We start from the raw sequence: 14,343 nt of genomic DNA on the forward strand, positions 1-14,343 counted from the left end.
AGCAGGTCAGCGGTTCAAATCTCACCGGCTCAAGGTTGACTCAGCCTTCCATCCTTCCGAGGTAGGTAAAATGAGGACCCAGATTGTTGGGGGCAATGTAAATATATATATACATCACTTACTGGTGTATACCGCTTAGAGAGTGCTTGCACTTAAAGCGGTATATAAGTCTCATAAAATAAATAAAATAAAATAAATAATGGTAGGTAGGACTGAGCCTATAAAGTTAAAAGCGAGAAGTTTCAAATTCTTCTCCAGAAACCCACTTGGTCTCATATGATACTTTTGTCGCCCATATGTAGCCTGAACAAGCATCTTAACATTCATTGTTTAAATACTGTTTTTTTTCCAAACTTCTTTGTAAGTACTTTTCCTAATTATGCTGATATTGTCAATTTAGTTCTGGATATTTGAATATCAATTCCCTAGAGCTGATTAAGGACTCTCATAATGTTGTCCAGATGGCTCCGTTTTTAAGGGGGACATTTTTAAAATTCTCTCTTCATCTAGGGTTTGCTTTTTTTGGTTTTTATGATATTTATTGTTATGTTTTTTTTAAAAATTGCATATGCTATTTTTATATTTTCTATTTTATATATTGTTGTTCACTGCCCAGAGTTGCCTTTGGTGAAATGAGCATTTATATAAATTTGATAAATAAATAAATATTTCCATATGCTAACTGGTAACCTCTTTCCCTGGTGTAGCCCTGGCTTGACACCATTGCCACGATCTATTGTCTGGCATCTTCCTCATATTAGCTGATGACAGATAGGGGTCCTACAAATGCTACTCTATTGGTGAGGAAAAAGTAAAAAAAGAAAATAATAAAATCTCTGTAATGCCGACTTTTAATATAATAGGACAGAAGTGTGTGACTACCATTGTGCGTCATTCCCTTCATTTTTTGGAGATAAATTAATCTTGTCAGAGATGAACAAAGTCAAACTTTATTTAACAAAAGAAACTGAAAAATATTACAAATGAAATGCAACTTACAAAAATAGATGCAACATTCTTGGCAGGCTATAGGAAGATATATCTAATCATATAATTAGAGCTGTGAAATAATGGTACACTATAACTGTTTTCCCATTTGGGCACAGTAGCTTTTTAGTCCAGTTAATAACAAAACCTTAAGATCCAAAACATTTTAAAGTTTCTTGCAAAGGAGAAATATTTAAGGAAAGAAAGTGTTTAGGAAATTAGGAATTAGATTCTAGTACTTAATCTTGTATCATTAAAGTGTTGCTAACCAGCAAAAATATTAATTTGTTTGCCCAATTGATTCCACACATTGTGGGTACTTATATAAAATATGGTAGAATTCTCCAACACATTTCTGGAAAAATCCTTTTCTATCCAAAGTAGTATATTCATTACATATCTAGGGTGTTGTCTGAGATCTGTTCTTCAGTCAATGAACTGGCCAGAAAGGGATCTGATAATCAGAAAAGATTGTTAACAATAATGTTCTTTCATATCACAAGTCTGCTGTTCTAAGATGAAAAAAAAAATAGATTAAATGTGTATCCGCATTCTGTATTGGACCAGATGTAACTGAGAGAAACCCATGGTTGTCATGAAAACCACAAACTCCTGAGCCATTCTGGACCCCCTTCCCCCTACCCCTTACCTCCCGAGTTGCCATGATCATCACACAGGCAACCAATATTGCAGAATTTGAAAAACACACACAAAAAATGCAAACAACAGATTAAAGGCCTGAGGCATAATTAAATTTTCCTTACAGAAAGAAATTGCAATGTGTTTGCAGTGCTTTTGCTTGTAGTGAAGGTAAGCAATAGGAAAGAAGACAGAGATATATAAAATCAAATATTGGTACAGAAAATATGAATAGTTGCTCCCTCACACACAATATTAAAAGCTGGTGTCATCAACTGAAACAAAATATGTGGACGTTTGTGGTATATATTCAAAGAGTATCATCAAATTTAGCATCCTAATTTGTATCAGCAGAAATAGTAAGATAACTACTGAGTTAGGGACATATTGCTGGCTGAGATTGCTGTAAAGTGTAGGAAATTCAGCAACACTTTGAAGTTGATATTTCACACCTCTGCTTTAGCCTTCCATTTCAGTGGTGAGAGAATTGACTGGGCTGAGCATATTTTATATTAAACAAACATTCCTATATAGAAGTAGATATATGATGTTCAACTTGGCTAACGACTGAGCTACTGTTTTTTTTATTATTATTATTACACTAAATCTAGTTTGCATAGGAACATCTTCCAGACTAGCTTTGAACTCTTTGTATCTGTTCACAGAGTTGAAATAAGAGTGGGGTGGCATACTACCTTGATTTTCCAAAAGGGCAAAACATGAAATTACAATGCTTTCAAAAAACTAGGCTTTCTCTATTCACTCCCTCCTGACTTACATACTTTTCAAAAATTCTTACATTCTTCACAGTAGGCTATCAGATTATTTTGACCAGGAGTTAAATTTGCAGTTGGTAACACCACCTGTTGTGGATTCTTCAGGACTTGTTATCCCCCCGCCAGTCATCAGCAGCCTTTGTCCTTTGAAAAGCCAGTCTAGTATAGGAAGATGAAGGGAATGTGCATATCTGATTTTCAAACAGAATATATCAACTCTTCCGATGCATAGTTGGAAACTTCATAGGGGTCTTCTCAGTGAGATGTCATTACCTGCTATCGCTGTTAAAAAGATAATATAGGTCATATGTTACTTTGTATTTTGGCTACGAGGACAATGATAAGACTCTCAGAGAAAGGAAGCTTCCTAGGATTAGCTAAGTCTGCAATATAATAAAAATTTCAAAATCTCTTAAGTATGTGGAAATCTGTAGCAACTCACCAAAGATGAGAGTTTCAAATTACATAAAAATGGAGTTTTCTAAGAGACAAAAAGGACTATTTAAAAACAATAGAGATTAACGTAAGTTAATCATTTATCTGACAGGAAGTTGCCTCTTTCCACTCCAAAAGGAAGAATAAATTATAAATACAGGCAAAAATCTGTCAAACTCAGCCTTCCTTCCTAGGATTGTCAACTCCAGCTGAATGCCCTCTCTGCCTCACTGCCAGAGATTGTGTACTACAGCAGAACAGGACCTTTAAACACCCGAGGAATGGGGAAATAATTTTTTCTCAAGCTGTACACCCATCTCCAGTCTTCTACCTTCCATTTAGGAGTTCTCATTTCTTGCCAGCAAAAAATCCTCTGAGAATCAGTCCTTCCTGAAGAACATGCAATATCTATTCATTAGCTGTCTGTTTAGATACAACGTGGTGCCTTTTATTATCAAAATTAAAACTATTTTGACAAATGCCACTGCTTTATAGTCCCCAAAAATTTCTTCTTTGCACACCATTGGGATTTTTCTACAACTCAAAGAGTACCTTTAAAGGTGCATTTTTAATTTGATATACTGCACAAACTTTCTATGTTCAATTTATTTATTTGAACAACCCATTTCTTGCTTTTGGGAATGTCATTCAGGTCCCAGAGTGCATCACAATTTTTTAAAAAAAATCCAAAGCCAAACTAGTGCCAATTCAGGTAAGCTGCATTTTGGTTTACTTCTTTAATTTGTGATTTATTTTTTGGATGTATATCTCATATTTATAGCCAATGAAATACTTCTTAAATCAGCTAACAACCATTAAAAATAGAATAATACCTACTAAGTAAATTACATTAATGGCAAATGTAGTTAGCAATAAATCCCGGTAAAAGATTAATGTCTTGGGATTTCTTTTGTAGGTACAGAACAAGAATCAAAGTGGTTTTATCTTTTTAAAAGCATATAAGTAAAAATAATGAATCTTACTTGCTCTAAGGCTCCTTATTTTCTCCTTTTCTCATGACTATGTTTTCTAACCTAGTTCCAAAATTAGAGGTAAACTGGCAGGATTAAAAATTGTTGTTATTGTTGTAGTTTTTGATTTAAAAAAAATAGCAAGTGGGAAGTAACGCAGAAATAAGCATAAATACCAAAGTCCAAAACATATACTCCCTACCCTTTTGAGCTCCTGATTATACTAAAAATTTAGTGCACAATCTTACTTTTAAATAATGCTATTTGAACTAGATTGAGATGAGGTCATTCCCCAGGTTTAAATTCCTTTCTGTAGTTTGCTTTGTTTTGCATTGTTTTAGGAGAGAAATTTTCAGCAAAATAAATGCCAGTGGAATAACTATGAAAGGGGGCAGGGCAGATGAAAAGTTGAGTGACAACATATTAGAACTCCAGCCTGGTAATGAAGAAGTTCCAAATATAGGTATAAAATCAGACTAGGTAAAAGTGTGTGTGTGTGTTTTAGGGACTGTGATTCAAGCAAAACCTTATCAACTCAGCCTCACCCTTCAAAGGTGGAATTCCAGGAAAAGGAAGTGAAAGGTAAGCTGAAGGTGAAATTCCCAACAATAATAAGCTGCTCCACTCCACAGTTACAGATGCAAAGTTATAAAAATTTAGTCTGCATTATAAATGATTTTGTCTTTCCAAAAAAGTCCAAAGAGACACATTGTTGTGAAGATACAAAAATGTTCTGTCAATCAAGTCAACAATCTGCTGCTTGTATAATGTGTTTTTCCCCCTAGAAATGGATCCTTGTCTAAAAACTCAGTACAGAATAGCAGAATTGGAAGGGACCTTGAAGGTCTTCTAGTCCAACTGCCTGCTCAAGCAGGAACCCTATACCATTCCAGACAATTGAATGTCCAATCTATTCCTAAAAATCTCTAGTGATGGAGCACCCACAACTTCTGGAGGCTAGCTCTTCTACTGACTAATTGTTCTCAATGACAGAAAATTTCTCCTTAGTTCTAAGGTGGATCTCTCATTTATAAGTTTTATCCATTACTTCTTGTCCTGAGTTCAAGTTCTTTGGATACCCATTCTTTTGACTCACTCTTCACTGTGACAGCCCCACAGATATTGGACCACTGCTATAATCTCACCCCAGTCCTTCTCTTTGTTAGACTAGACATGCTCAGTTCCTGCAATCATTCATCATATATTTTATCTTCCCAATCTTCTTTCTAGAGTCTCTGATATGAAGGAAAACAATACAGAATAAGGTGAAAACAGGAAATATAAAATAAATTCCATTGCTGCTTCTTATGGCACAAGCATTTAATAATTAAGCTCAAGTACAAGTAAAACATGGAAATATGATTAGAGCTTTATCAAATTTTGTTTTACATGGACTGGCAAAAAAAGATGAACCAATGGACAGTGTGTTGGATGTGAGCAAGTTTTGGGTAACAGAGGCCTATATCCATAAAATTAAGAAGACATCTAAAAACATGCCAACCTGAAACACAGAAGTACAGATTATTTCAAAAGAATATGACTCCATGTGAAGGAAACAACATTTCATACACTTTTGTGCAGGAAGAAAAAGCCAAAAGAATATACTTGTTGGATCAAACATTAACCTCCCATCTTGAAAATTTCTATCTATTTGAGCTATGAATTATACCAATAGGATAGATTGCATAAAAATAAATTACCAAGCACAAGTTACAACTGGACTCTTTATTAAAGGTTGCATGCTTTCTTCTAGAATAATGTAACTTTCTTGGTTTTCCATTTATTTGAAGAAAAAGCTTTTTTGGTAGAACGGACATGTTTTTGCTTATAAGAATTCTTAGGAAATAGGGAGATGGGGGACATGAAGAGATTTTTAATCACAAGTAATTTTCATTATTTCAAACAAAAGTAATCTGAAACAAGACTTTCTGTTATCACAATCCCAAAGACTCTTGTTTAAATAAAAATCACCCTCTAGCTTCTTTGCAAAGAATCTTAAATCCTCCATAAAATGCTTGTCATTTATAAACTTAGGAAACTCTTGTATAGAATATCTGGAAAGAAATATTTTGATATACTCAGAATTTTTCCTTTATTTTTCATTCTTGGTAGTGCTATTATGATTAATGTTCAAATTGGAACTGAGTCTATTTCTGATGCTTACCATAGAAAGGAGCCTATGAGACAGTGCAACCAGAATTTGAAGGACAGGTGAATTCTGCACTGAATTATCTGTACAAAATAGATTATAAACTGCTAAATGAAACTGAGTTCAGAGTTTGCTTAAAATAAATTAGATGGAATATAGATTGTACTTTGTCCCATGGAATGTAATTTTGCCACCGTGTCTTACTTGAAGACAAAAACATAATTGCTGCAGAAATTGTTATTTGATACATTTCATTATTGGTTTATTTATTCATCATTTTAATAAATATTATACAGTCACATTAACCTGTCCAATATTTGCAAAACTCACACTGCAAATATTAATTTTGCACTTGTGTTTACAATAAACACTTTGCTTCTCATCATCATTTCCAATTGTCTATCACTTTTTCTTCTAAACAGAGATTCTGGAACTAATGGACCTGAAAAGGGTTGGAAAAAAATTAACTTTTTTTGCAATTTTGTAATTGTTTTCAATTTATAATATTTCCACATGAGCCCTAAAACTAGATAAAGAGAACTTGGTTAAATAAATCAGCCAAAAACATTATAGTTATTCATTGCTTTATTGAAGAAAATGATACAAAGCTACATATTTGTGTGTGGAAATGTATGTAAACCTTTATCACTTTATTTGAATAGGAATTAGAGTCAGGCATTTCAATCAATGGGATGACACTCAGTTGAGAGTCTGGGAAGTCCTGACCTATTTAAAGAAATAAGAACTCTGGGTATCTGCTATCAAAGTATGCTCTGTTCAAAACAATGATGTGGAATTGGGTCATGGGTTGAACAAGGGAGATTTCTGAGGACCTCCCAGAAAATGGTACCAACATTACCCTACTCAGAAAAGGTCAATTAACTTTTTGGCTTCTATGAAAAGAGATATGCTTGGCAAAAGGCAAATATTGCTTTCAGCATAAGAACCCTATCTTAAGATATGGTGGTGATATTCGGGTCTGGACTTCTGGACAGAGGTAGTTTGCCATCATTGAAGAAACTATGGATTTTGAATTCCACAGAAAAATGACAAAGTATCTGTCCATGAACTGAAGGTCAATAAAAAGTGGATCATGCAACAAGACAAGAATTCAAAACACACAAGTCACAAAACCAAAGAATGGTTAAAGCAGAAGAAAGTTTAGAATGGCCAAGTCAAAGTTGTGACTTTAATCCTATAGAAATATTGTGGGAGGACATGAAGTGAACAGTACATATGAGAAAACCCACCAACATCCCTGAGTTGATGTTGTTCTGTAAGGAGGAATGAGATAAAATTTCTCCAGACTTATGTGCAGACTGATCAATAGTTATTGCAAATGTTTAGTTTCAGTTATTGCTGCCCAATCAGCTACTGAAAGGAAAGGCTCACCTACTTTTCCACATAAAATATTTAGCTTTGGATCATTTTCTCAATAAATCAATGAACAAATATGTTTTTGACTCATTTATTTAATTGGCTTCTTTTTGTCTAGTTTTAGGACTTCTGTAGAAAAGTGATCATGTTTTAAGGCAGATTTATGCAGAAATATTGAAAATTCAAAGGGATTCACAAATTTTTAAGCATTTCTGTATATTAAATGTAAAACAACAACACTTAAAACATGCCAGTCCAGACAAGCAAAAATAAGACAAGAGCAATCATGTTTAAATTCTGTGCCAATCTCATGTTACCTCATAAGCCATGAAAAAGTTTAATCAGAATAGATATTTGCCAGCTATCCATAAACATGTTTATTTCCTTAATGACATGACTAACACTTTCCAAAGAATCATGTTAGGCTTTTAGAGAAAATATAATGATTAGTTTAATGGAATCATAAAAACTAATACACTTATTATTACATAAGCATTCATGGATCAGTGTCCACCTGCAATAATAAATGTGTTCCTCTCAAGATGACATGAAATCCTCTATTGTAAAAATGAAGAATGTGAACCTGCAGATTTGTAGTATTTTTTTTTTAAAAAAAATGGTGTGGTGTGAGGTTGCTATTAGCCTAGCTGTGCGGGATGGTTTTTGTTTAAATCTGACCGCTATGTGATTAGGCCTAGGGAAATTAGATGGAATGAAGGGACAGCGAATAAAAATAAGGTAGGAAGTTGAGATTGTTTTGGCTTGCTACTTATAAAGACACAGAAGTCTTGTCACAGTCTGTATTGTTACACAAACAGTAATTGGCTTCATTTTCCCCCTTAATTTGTTCATAAGTCTCTAACTTGCCTTCTGTGTGTGTATTGTCTACAAATAAGAGTCAATCCAGAAGACTACTAGTGAGAATTTTAACAACAATTAACAGTTTTCAGTTGCAATTGAATAATCTTCCATTGTATGTATCTCAGGACTACATAATGAACTACTGAAATGCAAGAGACAGCTTCACAATATACACACATATAAAAAAAATCCTTCATATTGTTAACAATCTTGCACACCACTATTGTTTTATTTCTGAATTCCTCAGAAATGAGTAGAAGACAGTGGTATTCTATTGACCTCTAAGCACTGAGCAAGAGGAAAGAATAATATTCAACCGTTATCACATCCAAAGTTGCTGCATTTCCTCCACTTATTCCACACAAAAGGGGAGTATAAAATAAATCACTTGGGAGTGCCATCCATGCCCTTATTTCATGTGATATGCACATGTCTGACGGAAGGGACAGAGGTAGGGGAACAGAAGCGGGGAAGTGAAGGAGAGGTACAGAATTGTCAAAGCTGCTTTCTTCTTGAAATACTTGCTAAAATAGTGGAAGCCAAGAAATGGGAAATTGGATAACCAGCAAGCTCTACAGCTTTTCATAGAAAATATTTTTTTTTGTTTGGTTTCAAATAGTTGTCATCTGGATTAGATATAAATCTATTTGTTCAAACACAGTTAACAATATGTGTTAATAAATCCAGAAGTACTTTGACTTGGAACAGAGTTCTTATGTAAATTTCCCACTAATTTTTTTTCTACTTTATCCACTAACTGGCTCTAATATGTTTTCAGTCATTTATTATTATTTTTTTTTGGACATTCTACTAATTTACATTTCAGCCCCAGTGGTTTATAGTCCTGGCTCCTGGTTTTTCCCCCAAAATATTATGCATAATACAATTGGTCTCTTCCATTATTTTAAAGATTTTTCCTTTCCTTATTTTCTTCCAATGTTATTTATTGGATTAGAAACTTTCCAGCAAAACTGTTTTAAATATTATTGCCATTGTTATTAGTTTCTATAATGTTTTCCAGCTATTAAACACAAGTGCTTTATAACATTTTTTTAAAAGTATGAAATATATAAAAAAATAGAATGGTAAAATAATACAGTGTAGCTTGAAATCAAGACCAAACATGAAAGAAATAACGAAAGAGCTCAACATTGAGCAGTTCATGAAATTATACTATAGAATATGCTTAGTTCACCTCCAAAGCCACCAATTTCCATCTTATATTATTTCTCATAAATATTGTAGGGCAGTAATCTGATTGAAAGCCTCTGAAAGATCAAGTAGTAGAATTTTTAAAAGATAGAGATCCCTGTTTTAAGATGACTCCTAGTGACTGCATGAAAACAAACATATCCTTAATAATAAGGCAGAGAGCCAGTTTGGTTTAGTGGTTAAGACACCAAACTAGAAATTGGGAGACGGTAAGTTCTAGTCTCACCTCAGGCACAAAGCAACTGGGTGATCTTGGGCCACTCACTCACTATCAGCCTTAGGAAGGAGCCAATAGTAAAGCACTTCTGAAATCTTGCCAGAATTTGTCCATTCACCAAACCTGCAAGGTGACCTTGGGCCCATCACTTTTTCTCACTTTTAGAACAAGGCAATGAAAAATTACATCCAAAACCTTGCCAAGAAAACTGAAGGGACTTGTCCAGGCAATGGTCAAGAGTCAACACTGACTTGACAGCACACCTTCCCCCATCCCAAAATAAGGAAGAAGTTTAATTTTTTGATTACCTGGTCTAATCTACAGTCATGACATTTCCTGATTTCTCTCACATCCAGGTGCCAGCCAAGTCTGACTATTATTACTCTTTGGGAATCAGCCAACATTGTTAAAGGCTGCCACTTGTTATAGAAAATGTTATAATGCCTGAAAGCCTACCCACATTTTCTTTGGAGTAACACCTGTCCAACATAATGGGTTGATTTTCATGGAAACCAGCTTGAATATTATATCTATTTCAAACATGTTGCCTGCTAATAGAACATGCTCATTCATGGTTGCTGATTTGATTTAATTCAGGGATTTGAATGACATACTCAACTATAGATTATCCACATGAGGGTAGGTCTGAAGGATATGCTAGGTTAATTTTGATTTATGTGAACTTAGCCATTAGAATGTTTTAGACAAGCCTTACATATTCCTCCTCTTTATAGTATGGTATAATTTAGAGACCCACTCACTGAACTATCTTCTTCAACCTGGATTCCAACAGACATGGTATTTTAGATATGATTGTTCACAATTTTCAGATATGGCCATGCAGATTAGGAACTTGGGAAGTTGTGGTCCCAGGTATTATAGAAGGCACAAGGTTGAGGCAAATTGCCAAAGGGATACTGCATAAAATAACTTAGGGACAGTGTTGAGTCCGTCGCGAAACCGTAAGACACGAGAAGCAGTTGTAGTTCTCGGGAAACCTTTATTCTTCAGTTCAGCTTACATTGGAATATGGCGGCAACGCCCAAAACTCTTGGCCTCCTTTTATAGGCCTTCCCCGGGTCAATCTGCTACTTTTGGCTCGCCAGCACCCGCGCATGCGCACACATACTGGCGACAGCCTGTCTGGTCCCGGGCAGCTTGCACCTGCCCGGGACCGCCTGCAATGCCCTGAGCCTGCTTGCAAGGCTCAGGACATAACACCCCTTTCCCCCGGGCTAAAACTACGACCAATGCCATAATAATACACAACCCACTCTTAGTACAATGTTCTGCTCCCCCAATGTTCGGAATTCCCCCCCTTTCCATTGCCTTAGTGTTTCTACCCTTCTACTGGCTCTGTTTAGCCAATAGTGTTATGTAATCCTCTAAGTACTTAGGAGATTTCCTTGCTCTCTGTGACCTCCTAAGCTCTGGGTGTCTGACAGGTACCCCCTGACTGAGGGGTGATGTGTGTCTGTTCCCCTTGTTATGCCTTGGTGACTCCCAAGGACTGTGCTCCAATGCCTGGCCTGCTTGCTTGCCCACCGGGCTCGTCAGGCCAGGGCTTCTTCCAGTGTATGACCTGATTGTCCCGCCTAGCTGTAGGCTCTCTGGCCCTTCTAAGTGACTGTCACTGTTGGGCGTTTCTGTAGAACCTCCTAGGTCCGTCCAAGACCTGTCAGGAGGCTGTCTATCCCCTGAATCCCATTCTGTGTCCGGGCTTGTGTGGGTTTCAGTACTGTCCCAAAACTCAGTTGTCCCCTGAGTGTAGTCAGAGGTGTTGTAGTCGGGATTTGGTTCCTCGACCACCTCCCTGTGTGTTTGCCCCCTTCTAGGGACAGGGTTGAAGTCAGGCCAAATAGGAGGAGTGTGTGCCAGTTCTCTTGCAGGGAATGGATTGTTGGGATGCTCCCGGGTATTCTCTCTGACTGGAGTACTGAGTGATATGGGTGAAAAGTGATCATACCCTCGGGGTGACTCCCTGGCTGGAGTAGGCGTGAATGCCTGATAACTGGTTAAGCTCCTAGAATTCCTGTTTGGAGCACTCGCGGAATTTTGGGATGGGCCGTTTGTGGCTCCCTCATTGGTAAAGAGCAGCATTCCATGCCCCTCCCTTTGCCCAAAGGGCTCCCCCCCCTGGAAAAGACCAGGAGTCTCAGCGGGAAGGTCCCGTCTAGGGCGAAGTTGGTCAATGTGCCGACGCAGGACACGACCATTGTCCAGGGATACCTCGTAGGATAGAGGACCTGTGACCCTGGATATAGAAGCGGGGACCCATGTATGACCAGGCCCATAATTACGAGTCCAAACCGGGGCACCCACAAGTAGTTGCCTAGGTGCCCTGGGGTGTGAGACAGAAGGAGGCAGTCTGTCCGGATGCAACCGGTCAAGCTTGGTAGTCAGTTTGCGCCCCCAACGAAGTTCAGCTGGGCTTCTCCCTGTAGAAGTGGACGGTGTGGTACGATAAGAAAGGAGAAAGTCAGCCAACCTGTGATGCCAATCCCCGTAGGTGAGCCTCTTCAAGGCGTCCTTGGTGATGCAAACCATGCGTTCAGCCATACCGTTGGTGGACGGGTGGAAAGGTGCAGAAGTGGCATGACGAATCATGTTAGCCTGCAAGAAAGCTTGGAATTCGGAGGACGTGAATTGAGGGCTGTTGTCAGACACAATGACGTCTGGGAGCCCGTGTGCAGCAAAAATCCCCCTCAGTACCTGAATAGTCTTTGCAGTGGTGGTGGAAGAGATAGGTACACCTCAAGCCATTTTGAATGGCTGTCAATGAGGACCAAGAAGAATTGACCCTGAAGGGGCCCAGCGTAGTCAATGTGCACCCTAGACCATGGAGACTGTGTTTCCTCCCATCTATGCACAGGAGCTTGGGGCATTTCAGGGCGTGAGCGTTGACAAAGGAGGCAAGCATGCACCTTAGCTTCTATGTCTTTGTCTACACCTGGCCACCACAAGTGGCTGCATGCAAGAGCCTTCATTTGTACAATGCCAGGATGACCCTCGTGGAGGGAATCTAAGACCCTAGTCCTCATTGAGGTGGGAATGACAACTCTGCTTCCCTAAAGCAGACAACCCTGAGAGGTGGACAACTCATTCCTTTTAGACCAGAAACTCTGAAACTCAGGACTAGGACAGTGCTCAGGCCATCCAGACAAAACCCAAGAAAGGACACGTGAGAGTGTGTGATCTGTGCCTGATTCAGCGGCTACATCCCTGGCATTCAGGGGGGACTCGGGCAAGGCTTGAATGGAGAGAATATTGATGGCTGGCGCGGGGTCAGCCTCTATTACCGGCAGGGGTAATCTACTGAGGCCATCAGCATGGCCCATTTCCTTTCCAGGCTTGTGAAGTAGGGAAAAATCATATGCAGACAAAAAGATAGACCACCTGAGCATCCTGGGGGAGATGATTTGGGGAGTTTGTTTACGTGTGGTAAACAGTCCCAACAAAGGCTTATGGTCAGTGAAGACCGTGAAATGCCTTCCATACAAAAAATCATGGAATTTTTTAATTCCAGCAACAACAGCTAAGGCCTCCCTGTCTATTTGAGCATAGTTGCGCTCAGCTGAAGACAATGTCCTGGAGTAATATGCAACAGGAACCTGAGTTCCATCAGCCCTGAGGTGGCTCAATACAGCACCCACCCCATAAGGGGAAGCATCACAAGCGATGCACACAGGAAGGGACTCATTGAAGTGAGCAAGTACACTGTTAGAAGTGAGCAAGGCCTTGACCTCATTGAAACTAGCCTCATGTGTTTGTGACCACTGCCACACTGCCTGTTTGTCTAATAGCCTGTGAAGAGGCTCAGCTACACTAGCCTTATGTGGAAGAAAGGAATTGTAGAAATTCAGAAGGCCCAGAAAAGCCTGTAGTTCGGCCTTAGACTTTGGCCTAGGGGCTTGCATAATGGCTTTTAGTTTGGATTCAGCAGGATGAATCCCAGCAGCATCAATTTTGAACCCCAGAAACTCAGTAGAAGGTACCCCAATTTTACATTTGTCCTTCTTGAGTTTGAGTCCCGTTTTCCTGAACCTTAATAGGACAGCTCTTAGCCTTTCAGCTAGAATGTGTGTGGAGTCTCCTGCAATTAAGACATCATCAAAATAGGGGCAAACCCCTGGTATACCCCCTAGTGTGTTTTCCATTACGCTTTGGAAAATCCCAGGAGCAACATTTACTCCAAATTGAAGTCTCTTTACCTTGAAAGCCCCTCTGTGGGTCACAATAGTCTGAGCTATAGCAGCGTCATCATCAACAGGCAGCTGTTGATATGCTTGAGCTAGGTCAAGCTTTGCAAAAACGCGCCCCCCCTTGAGGGAGGCCAGGATATGACTGACCACAGGAACAGGATAGGCATGTTGCTGCAATGCCTTATTTAGAGTGCATTTGTAATCAGCACAGATGCGAATGTCCCCATTTGCCTTAAGAGGCGTGACAATGGGGGTCTCCCATGGACTGGAGTCAACAGGTTCTAGAATTCCTTGTTGGATCAGTTTGTCCAACTCAGTGTCAATTTTACTCTTTAAAGCAAAAGGGACCCTTCTTGCTTTAATTCTAATGGGAGTGACCGTGGGGTCTAACTTTAATGACACAGGGGGTCCTTTGAATGTGCCCAGCTGGGGGCTGAAAACGTCTGCAAATTCTTTGCAGACTTCCTGTAGGTCGAGTGTTTGTAGGCTGTTGAGCCCTGTGACATGAATCCCCAAG

The 14,343-nt window shown here is 38.6% G+C and overlaps 1 long non-coding RNA gene across 1 annotated transcript; it reads left to right on the top strand.

The window, feature by feature from the left end:
• The first annotated feature begins 1,646 nt into the window (after positions 1-1,646).
• LOC120302391 lies at positions 1,647-6,361 on the top strand. Its single transcript, XR_005555122.1, has 3 exons — positions 1,647-3,549; positions 4,314-4,390; positions 5,039-6,361. It is a non-coding gene; the product is annotated as an uncharacterized LOC120302391 (long non-coding RNA).
• Positions 6,362-14,343: the final 7,982 nt, after the last annotated feature.

Source organism: Crotalus tigris, unplaced genomic scaffold (genome assembly GCF_016545835.1).
Source record: "Crotalus tigris isolate CLP2741 ecotype Arizona unplaced genomic scaffold, ASM1654583v1 scf7180000024430.1745191, whole genome shotgun sequence".
Taxonomy (NCBI): domain Eukaryota; kingdom Metazoa; phylum Chordata; class Lepidosauria; order Squamata; family Viperidae; genus Crotalus; species Crotalus tigris.